Below are 9,604 nucleotides of genomic sequence, written 5' to 3'. Positions count from 1 at the left end.
GTGTACACACAGTTGTCCTTTGCCCTTTTATCTTCACAACAACCCTGTGAGGAACTTTGGCTGAGAGAGAATTACTGGCCTGAGACCAGCCAGCCAGCCCCAAGGCCGAGTGGGGAACTGAACCCCCATCAACTAGGTCCTATTCCAACTCTCTGTGAACAACTGGAGTAGTCAGGGAAGGGGTGCCCAACTAGCCTCAAACAAAGCTATTTTCTAAAAAGGCAAAAGCGGAAATGGAGGGAGGGATTTGTGGCCCTCCCGGAGCTTACAATCTAGGAAATGACACCAGGCTGAGAACTGTGGGTCTGGTCAGAGCTTCAGGGGGGCAATTTAGATTGAGGAAATGACTTAGGGAAAATGGGTTATATACATCCCAGAGCAACTGGAGTCTTAGAGCTTAAAAACTATCACATATGGTCTGTCCTAAATGTCTAATAAAAATTATTTCAAAACAAAAACAAGAAACAAAGCTTGCCACAGCCTTGGTGTGAAGCAAGACAGGAAAGCGAATTTGCGTTCTTGATGAGCAATAACTTAGAGGCGAGAACGAACACTACAAATTTTTTATTTTATTTGAATATGCATAGAGTGCACAATCTGGTTGAGACAGACCTCCTCACAAAACACCCTCCTCCAAGCCCACTCAAGCGATATATGGCAAGTCTGTCTTCCATTATTCTTCCCTCATATGAAACTTGCTTCAGTACCTCTCCAGTTCGTGGCCTCAGCTGTGTTATCTCAGTAGCCATCTGGCATTCAGACGTATAAGGCGAGGACATCGTCTAAGGAACAATGGTATCATTTAAGTCAACGGAGCTGTTTTTTCTTTTATCATCATCAGCCGAAGAATTGTGTTATTGGCCTCTAAACAATTGTGACTAATTAGAATCCTTGCTGGATATCCGAGGAGAAGATGGGTAGAATGATAGCAGATATAAAAAGGCAAGCGGCTCGGCCAATAGGAACATTGCCACAGAGAGAGGCTGCATCTGGATTAAGGAAGCTCTGGCTTCTCATGCACTGACCTATAAAAGCAGAGGATAGCAAGATTACTGAACGCTGCTGGCCAGGAAAATGGAAGAACCAAATCAATTTAGGGATGTGCTGATTTAACCCTCTGCTTTTGGGGAGATTGGAGTTTGGTTCAAGTGAAATTTAGGAACACGTGTGGCACATTATTATTCTTGAATGAGATGGTGTCCTGGAATTATACTAAAAAGAACAAAACAAGCTAAAAGCTTAAAACAAGCAGCAAGTGCAGCAAAGCAGCCTACAGTGTTGATTGGTTTCTTAAATTTAGATTTAAAGGATAAGATTGTCATAGCAAATGTTGCAGAGTCATTAGCTTTCCCCTCTTTGCTTTCTACCAGAACATCAACCAAAAGTAAGAGATCAAAACTGGATATATCTCTGGACTAAACGTTTCAGAAGGCAATCCTGCAGATGGGTGATGGAAGAATAATTTTTGTCTCCTCGAAAGGCTCATCCTTTGAACCTGAACTCAAGAGAACACTCAGCTGTATATGTGCCTTGGCTGAATTTTCCATTCGTTTTAAGTTTTGATATATTTTGTTCTTCAGAGCATAAATCCATTCCAACACCGAGAAGAATGAGAATGACACCATGTCACATCAAACAAGAGACTGGTCTTCACTTCAATGCACAAATAAAGCTTCTGGATGTGAGGGCTTCTCCATTTGCATCGGCTGATGGGGAATCTAGCCAACACTCCTTTGGAGAGGATACGTCAGTGGGCAACTGGAGCCCACAACCTCAGAGAATAAATATATTGGGACATATTGTACCCAGCAGTGGATGGAACGGTGTGGCTGTGCTGCTCACCTCTCTGCTCTCTGGCTGAATCACTGCAGCACACCAGGACAGAGAGGGAGAGGGACAACAGCAGTGGCGAGGCTGGTGTGGTGCAAACATGCCAGCAGAGCCAATCCAGTGCTCCTGCCAGTGCATTAGAACAGCACCAGCGGTTGGATGGCCATCTGTCATGGATGCTTTAGCTAAGATTCCTTCATTACAGGGGGTTGGACAAAATGACCTCTCAGGTCCCTTCCAACTCTACAGTTCTACGATTCTATGAATTCCCCCCCCCCCCAACCACACTATTCCAATGAGGCTTCCACTCACTTCTGCTAATGGAAGAATTTCTTTCGTCTGAGGAACAACTGGCTTAAACTCTGTGCCCTCCAGAAAAGCTGCTCTGGGACACTAAGAGATCCTTCATAACAATGTGCAGGGTGGCACAGGAACAACAGAAGAAACATGGGGATTGGGAAAACCTTCCTCCAGTGAATGCCTCTAATGGTTTGGAGTCCCTTTGGCAAACTGAAGGAGCTCTTCCATTTGCATAATGACATTTGTTTTTAAAAAATCAATGAAAAGCAATAATGTTTATTCTATCACATTTGTACAAGATGACTAGGCATTTATCAAATATGGCTGCCTAGAAATGCATGCTTTTGCAGATATACTAACATGCAATGAAACTGTGGTACATTTAATAGATCTATCCACACACGTTATACCTCAACAAAGCAATAGTTCCAGACCTACCCAGATGCTTTCAAAACTGATTTACAGCAGTGGAAAATGTAGCCTAAATTCCACTAATATAGCATTTAATATTAGTGCAAACCATGTGGTTATTACTTTATTATTATGCCATAATGTATATTTTATGGCAAAACCAACAGAAAGGGTTTTGAATATTAATAACTGCATTTTCCCAGGCTGAAAGGCATTTGCAAGGGTGATGCAGGTTTTTAAAAAATAATATTTTTAATCACATATATTTAAAAAATGACAGACGCAAGGATGCAAACAGTGGCACAGCAATCACTTTCAGTAGCTGATAATAACTCTAGTTGCGCACACAGATACAAGATATTCCACAAGGCAAGAAATGTTTAAGGATACGTTCCATTTTAGTGGTCTGTAAAGTTTCATAATCTTATATAGATTTCCCCGAACTAAATCACACAGAACGTAAGAAGCTGTCTTATCCAAATTGGACTATCTAGCTCAGAAGGTTCCCAGAGTTCCAGACAGGAAGTTTTCCCCAGCTCTACCTAGAGATTCTAGGGACTGAACCTGAAATCTTTGTGATTTTATTCATTTCTTAACCAGAGACACATTTTGTTCTTGCCACTATAGTGATGTCCCTGCTTTTATATGCCCTGCTCACATTGCTTTTCCCTCTTGAGTTCCTTTCTCTCTATATTCCATGGATACACAATAAGGTGCACTCCAAATGATGTTGGACTCCAATTTCCATCATTCCCAACTTGCATGGTCCATTGTCAGGGATGATGGGGCCTAAAGTCCAGAACATCTTGATAGCATCTTGCCAGCTGCCTCTTCTGTAATCCACATGGTCCTTTGCACTTGTCCTTTGTATGGTTCCTCTTGTCTGATTTAACATCATATCCCATGAAGAAGAGGGCAACATGAGAAGCTCCAAAACATCTGGAATGAGTAGCTGAATTTCTTGTGCCATTGTTTGACCTGCTAATGACAAATTGAAATATGATAAGGGGTAACTTTAACAAAAAGACATTCCTTAAATGCTCATATTTGGATTGGAACTAATATTAATATTAATGCTTCTGTGAACAATAATAAATTCCTGAAATTTGAAAAGCCCCCTATATTTTCTATGTCAATGAAAGGAAACTGTGACTTTGGAATGTCTTATCTTAGAAAGATCATCACACTTGCTTGGCAATGGAATGGACTGATCATTTGGAAAGGCGGCAGAGAAATCAATTTTGTGACACCACTGATTTAGCTTATTCAATATATTTCTGTCTATCAAACTAACTCCTTGATCAGTAATCACCTAAATAGTCACGTATGGATGACATTAATGTTTTCACCATTGAATTACCAGCTAGACACAAAGAAATGGATTGTGTATCTGGAATAACCATGGGGATTATTCTACTGTTATTAATTTGACTAGACACTGGATGTCAGTGTTGCTGTTTGCTAAAAGGAATGAAATATAAAAGGCAGCTTAATAGAAGATATCAAACAGAACGAGTCTAAATGGCTTTAACTCCCAACAATATTATTTTATATTTATCATGGGTCTTATTGGTCTGAAAATATTGTTTTCTATCTAGATATTAAGATCCTGATCAAGTCACACTCTGTATTTAATTTGTTAATTAAATTTGTATACTGCCCTTCATCCGAAGATCTCAGGGATATTACATAATAATTTATTTTTCCCCAAGAGCAGATAGCTTTGTCGATATATTTCTAAATCATTCTGAAACTACAGGCAAATTAATGGTGTCTCATAGTGTCACCATAAGCAACGGTAAACACATTTATAAAATCTGGTATGAGAGAAGATAGTTTAAGTAAGTTAAACTGAAGTGTTCAGATGTAAACCTTTACAGTACATTCGACTGCAATGAAATCATCTTAAAGCCTGATAGTTTAATTGGATGGAAATGATGGGACCATCTTCTGACAAAAATAATAATAATCAAGCCAGAACTGGTCCAATTAAGGGTTGGTTTTGCAGTTATGGAAACTCAAGAGTAACAGTCTGGATGCTCTGAAGGGATAGACACATTGGTCTGGAAAAAGCACAAGAGAATGGCGCATCATACTTGCCATTTCACTATGCCATTATCATCACACTGTTTTTATACATCATAAATCTGGTCCCGGGACTTCCCATTTTGATGTGATTATGGATTATCAATGTGATGCTTAAAAGGACCTTCAAAGTCAAGCTTTCCTACCAAGCTTTGTCTGTAGTTTTATTTGTGTGCTTGTTTGAAAAAGGAACTAAACTATAGATTCGGGTGGGTCGCCGTGTTGGTTTGAGGCAGTTGAATAAATTAAAAAATTGTCCAGTAGAACCTTAGAGACCAACTAAGTTTGTTCTGGGTATAAGCTTTTGTGTGTCTGAAGAAGTGTGCGTGCACACGAAAGCTTATACCCAGAACAAACTTAGTTGGTCTCTAAGGTGCTACTGGACAATTTTTTAAATTTATTTTAACTAAAGTGTAGTATTTAATGATGAATATTCCCTTTTGTAGTGGAATACAGTTGTAGTGGAATACAGTGGAAAACTCCCTTTTGTAGTGGAATACAGTGGAAAACAGTTGTGGACTGTTGGGCAGCATCCTGTTCTGCTGTCCGGAGCCACCAATTGCAGGGGAATCAACTACCGTCTAAGAAACGAGGAATGGGTGGACAAATACAACATTTTATGTAACACTGCAATGATCATTTGCAAGTCTGATGTGCACAACTGCTTGGGGCCTCAAAGCAGGGTGACCATTTGTGTCATGTCAGACTTCCAACCTGATCCTCAAGATGCTTACTTGGAAGTAAGCCCCACTGAATTCAACGGTACTTAATTCCTAATAGGTATGTGCTTAGGATTGCAACCTTTGTCTATTTCCTCCCCACATTTCGCAGGCAACTTAATGATGCAAGTAGGGAAAAGGAACATTGCCATCAGCCGTTACCATGGACTATTAATCATCTTACAGCTGCAGAATCGGAATAATGCAGTGCATAGATTTTGCTACCACATTGTACAGTCATGTTTCTACCAAAGTGTGAAGTGTAAACAATAATCGTGGGTTGTGCGCTATTAAAAGCAACGTACGATTTTCATCTTGCATAGCTATATAGAAAGAAGAGCCAAGACTGACCTGAAAAACAAAAGACTCTGTTCCAATTAACGGAACCAGTCTGTACATAACTAGCCTCCAGACAAGAAACAAACAAACAATCCCCACTGAAGGGGAAGTTTCTTCTAATTAGAAAACCACTTACTCCATTTAATGGATCAAAATCACACATGGGATAGACATCAAAGCCTCCATTTGTTTTTGTTTTTTTGTACTGGGCCTTGGATCTCTTGCTGTTTCCTTGTTGCTTTTTAAATAAAAAAAAAGTTGCTTTCAGGGCAGCTTTCATAAGCCTGAATTTTCACCTATAACATATAAATTAGCATATCTGAATGCTATGCAAAGTTGTGTCGTGGGCCTATGCCTCAAGTGTTTTAAGGCCCTTGCAATGCCTTGCCTCCCATGAGCTCAATCCTAGGTCATCTGTAATACATCAGAATTACTATCCTTCCCCCTTCTCTTCAGGTGCCATCCACATTTTGTATTTCATTGTGTCTTGACAGGCTAGCAATCGTGCAGGCTCAGTCTTGAGGCTGAAGACAGGTGATCGGGTTTTCAAGAGAGCTGTAGGCGATATGACAGGGACATTGTTGCCCTGGCGCGAACAACTCAGCCCACTGTCACCTCTGCTTATAGGTCTTTGTGGTGCTTCAGATCTTGCAAACCCCATTTGACAGGCAATATTGGGAGAAAGGAGATGGGGAAATAGCACAGGAAATGATGCTTCCTGAAGCAGCAACATCTACCCGTCTTAAAAGCTAGAGTGCAGCCACAGAGTAGAAAGTCTGTCAAGCATGGGTGGAAACCCCCAAAACACCAACACCTAAACTGTTGCATCTACCTAAAATAAGTTTCTAGGAACAAAACCACTGCTTTCAAAATGAAAACAGAAGCGGGCTAGAAACGGAATTTGATTCAATGATCACTGATTGTCCATCAAAGTGTGTCTCATACTTTGCTCTGGATCAAGACCTTTAAAAATATATCTTGGATTCAGAGGTCTTGTGAGAAAAACACTCACAAGATGATTTGCAACCTGTGCAGTTCCTTGTACCGCTAAAAATCTGCTCCAGAGGGTTATGGAACCTTCTGTAACAGTGTGGGAGGTAGTGCAAGAGACTGAAAGAAAATGAGAAATTAGTGAAGAAGAAGAAGAAGAAGAAGAAGAAGAAGAAGAAGAAGAAGAAGAAGAAGAAGAAGAAGAAGGGACCTCTTCCTCTTCCATAAATGGAAAAGGCTTTGGGGAAAAGGCTGTATCTCATTAGTAGAACACTTTATCTGTATGCGGAAGGTTCCAGGTCTGGGGGAGACCCCTCTCGAAAACCCCAGAAAACCACTGCCTGTTAATGTAGCATTTACATTGTAGGAGACAATATTCAGCTCAATTGATCAATGATCTGACTCAGCATGAAGCAGCTTCCTATGTTCCTGTGTTCACTGGCTGTCGGCCCCAAGGGCTAATCTGGATACAAACTGCTGTGCTGCTTCCGTATTTGTCTCAGGAGACTTCAGAATCTGTATTTCACTGATAACGATGTCAAAGACTCCCTTTTCAAGCTATAGGTCTGCCCTCAGGTAATGAAACTGTTCAAACTTCATTGCCTCTTTATGATGACATCTAAGTCCTTGCTGGAATAATAGCTGCTTCTGGTCGAAACAAGGGTGTTTATCAAATGGTTGCCTTTTTTGCTTTGTACATGGAGCTTTGTACATTTAACTGACATATCAATAGGATTGAGGATGCTGAGCATCTTTCATACATCAGCTGTCGGTACTTTGTGGGATTGAGTACGGAAAGGCGTTTCTCACTTGCGAGTAATCACTTGGAAATCCAGCATTTCATTTTGTCACAAAATGCATTTACAGTGGGAAAAGAATCGGAGCAAAATACTGTGCAAAAGAAACTGATGCTCGATGGTGGCGGTGGCATATTTTATTGGCATGATTTCAAAATAAGCTTATGATTCAAAGCAATTTGTTTATTTATTTATAGATACCCCGCCCATTTGGCTGGGTTTCCCTAGCCACTCTGGGCGACTCCCAACATAATATTAAAAACACAATAAAACATTAAACATTAAAAACTTCCCTAAACAGGACTGTCTTCAAATGTCTTCTAAAAGTCAGGTAGTTGTTTATTTCCTTGACATCTGATGGGAGGGCGTTCCACAGGGTGGGCACTGCTACCGAGAAGGCCCTCTGCCTGGTTCCCTGTCCAGGCTGAATGATGGGGGTGGAGACGCTCCTTCAGGTATACTGGGCTGAGGCCGTTTAGGGCTTTAAAGGTCAACACCAGCACTTTGAATTGTGCTCAGAAACGTACTGGGAGCCAATGTAGGCCTTTCAGGACCAGTGTTATATGGTCTCAGCAGCCACTCTCCCAGTCACCAATCTAGCTGCTGCATTCTGGATTAGTTGTGGTTTTGGGTCACCTTCAAAGGCAGCCCCATGTAGAGCACATTGCAGTAGTCCAAGCAGGAGATAACTAGTCCATGCACTACTCTGGCGAGACAGTCTGAATACTGAAACTGTATACGTGATAGATTTAATGGTTTCTAACAATGTATACTAATATAAACCAGGGGGAAGACCATGTTGATAAACACCCAGAGCCAGGCTCAAGCAAAAGTGGTGTTTCAAAGCCTGGGAAAGGTTCCGAGGGCCAGAAAGAGAGGTCTGGAGGTCTGCATTTGACTCCTTGGCCTGAGGTTCCCCACCTCTGTAGTAGAGTAAAGAATTTTATAAGAAAGCAGCTGCTCACCTATAGGCTTCCACATGATGAAACACAGGCAGGATCAGGTATCCTTCTGATCATATGAAATGTACACATTAGTGCCAACAAGGCAACTATATTAATGTCTCTTTTCCCAGAAATTACATAGTGTGTCCTTCATGAAAATAATATATCAAGCAGGCTTCTAAGGCTTTGGAATGCTTCTCATTTAGGGCATTTTTAATCTAATTCCTTCTGCACCTTGTTCAAGGGTTCCCATCTGAAACTTGATACTTGATTGTCTGATTGGATTATTTTTGCATGACTGCGCCATGTTGGTGCAAACTCGGCCCCTGACTCAACAAACAGCAGCTGAGAAGTAAAACCTTTCAGAACGGTTTGAGACAAAATACAGTTAAATCATCTTTCCTGCCTATGACAATTTGCATCTTCTTCCAATCTCCCTCCCGCCCACTCTGTGTTTTGCTTTTGTTTTCATACCAGTTTCTTTTTTTCCCCTTTTTGGTACTGTTAGGTTCTTCCACCATTCTGCAGCAATTAAGCAACATGTTTCCAGTGTTTGATTGTTTTTTACATAATAGGAACTGTTTCCAGAGGGGTGAAAAAAAGGTCTCCTATCACTGTAATGATGAAAAGAAACCCATGTAGCAATTTACTTAATTGGGAATGAAGTAGTTGGTAATAATTAAAACAAAATTAAATTAAATGTAATCTTTGACCTTGGTGGGGAGTAGAAGACAGTAAAGAGGTGGGAATGCTTGTGCTATTAATATGTTGGTGGAAAAGCCATTGCTTATAAAAATCTAATCTTTTTATAACCATTAAAATTAATGTTTTCAATCCAATATTCTGGGAACCTATTACCACTAAATCTTTACAGAGTAATAAATAGTGAAAAGATGCAATGGAGCCTTTGTCCTTCAAAAATAATATTTCAAGATTTGTAGGGAGCATTGTTATAGTCCCTTCATTCTTTTAGAAACCAGTGGCCAGAAAGGAGGAAAACAAATACACCTCCAGAAGTAATTCTAAAAGATTTTGCAATCACTTTCCACATCATGATGAAATGCAAACCATTTTCCTTCAAAGACTGTAGGCATTCAGTCTTTTGTCTAGTTTTAATGTTGACAATGTGTTGCCTGTAATTTGCCACAATCATTGATCCCAACTAATGCATACACAGGGTGGCACTGTG

General features: G+C 40.4%; 1 long non-coding RNA gene across 1 annotated transcript in view; it reads right to left on the bottom strand.

The window, feature by feature from the left end:
• Nucleotides 1-548: 548 nt before the first annotated feature.
• Nucleotides 549-9,604, bottom strand: part of LOC310703477 — a 13,366-nt gene continuing 4,310 nt past the window's right edge. The window contains exon 3 of the long non-coding RNA XR_014524171.1: nucleotides 549-3,522. This is a non-coding gene — a long non-coding RNA (uncharacterized lncRNA). The remainder of the gene's footprint in view (nucleotides 3,523-9,604) is intronic.

This window comes from Podarcis liolepis, assembly GCF_965112155.1.
Source record: "Podarcis liolepis genome assembly, chromosome: 3".
Classification (NCBI taxonomy): domain Eukaryota; kingdom Metazoa; phylum Chordata; class Lepidosauria; order Squamata; family Lacertidae; genus Podarcis; species Podarcis liolepis.
The sequence above is the reverse complement of the archived record's forward strand: the minus strand, read 5'-3'. Positions and strand labels throughout refer to the sequence as shown.